The sequence below is a fragment of the Euprymna scolopes genome, chromosome 13, assembly GCF_053919585.1.
Source record: "Euprymna scolopes isolate OS-2025 chromosome 13, ASM5391958v1, whole genome shotgun sequence".
Lineage (NCBI taxonomy): Eukaryota > Metazoa > Mollusca > Cephalopoda > Sepiida > Sepiolidae > Euprymna > Euprymna scolopes.
Genome location: NC_136494.1, coordinates 59224485 through 59225719, shown reverse-complemented (window position 1 = coordinate 59225719; position 1235 = coordinate 59224485). Strand labels below are relative to the sequence as shown.

At 38.9% G+C, this 1235-nt stretch overlaps 1 pseudogene; it reads right to left on the bottom strand.

Moving 5' to 3' along the window:
* Window positions 1-381: 381 nt before the first annotated feature.
* LOC145292470 (U2 spliceosomal RNA) lies at window positions 382-528 on the bottom strand (annotated as a pseudogene).
* Window positions 529-1235: the final 707 nt, after the last annotated feature.

Sequence of the window (1235 nt, the reverse complement as noted above, 5' to 3'; positions counted from 1 at the left end):
CAAAATGACCGAAAAATGGGCTGAAATGACTTAAATAAATAAAAAGTAAATGACTTACAATGACTTTAATGAACTTAAGGATGAATTGAATGACCTTAAGAATGACTTGAATGTTTAAAAAATAACTGGAACCCTTCAAAAACAACTTGAATGATCTGGAGAATGACTTGAATGGCTTTGAGACTGACTGGTTGTAAAGTGGGTGATACTTTTACATTAAATTAATACAGAAAAGTGATCCCCCACTTTATATCACAAAGTTACAAACATAAGTACAGCATGTAGTAAGAACAGATGGTATTTATTTGCTCCCCCACTGAGCAAATTAGGCACAAGGCCGTTTTTAATGTGAGGTAAAAACCAGCTCCCCTAAAAGTAGGCAAAAAGGGGGCACTCTGGTTACCAAAAATAATAATTGTCCCAGTATAGAGGGTTTCCCCTCCATTGACTGGTACAAATTATCTTAAGTGCAGCATCTACAGAACAGATACTACACTTTGATCTTGGCCAAAAGGCCAAGAAAGGGGTATTTATTTGCTCCCCCACCGAGTAAATTAGGGATAAGGCCGATTTTTAATGTGAGGAGTGAAGGGGAAATGGGGACCAACTCCCCGGGGAGTAGGGGAGTTGGATAGTGACAATTTGTATGAAGGGTTTCCCCTACATTGACCAAGGTCTTATATGTGAGATTGCCCCCACATATGGTCTTTGCTTGCAGTATCTACCGGAACAGATACCACACCCTGATCCTGGCCAAAAGGCCAAAAAAAGCTTAAAAGGCTAAGAACAGCATCTAATAACAACAGACCTTTGATCTTAACCAAAAAGGCCAAGCACAAAAGTGTTACGGATAAACCGACAGACTGACCGACCGACAGACCGACCGACGGACCGACAGACCGACACACCGACGGAGTGACTTATAGCGTCGCTTGCACGCGACTAAAAAAATGACCCGTTGGATTTCATTTTAAGTTTGAGTAAAAAAAAACATTTACTTTTATTCACATACACATTCTATTCGTTCTATAAATATTGAGGTTTCATATTCTGAAGAAAAAGAAGTATAGTGTAACCCGGATATAATTGACTTCTTCTCCTGTTTCTGTAACTATTTTATAACCGGGTTACACTTATATCATGGGTTCTTATATCCGGGTTACACTGTACATTTACACAAGCTCTAATTTGGGACCAGAGTAAATCTCTCTTATATTCGTTTTTTTATATTCGGG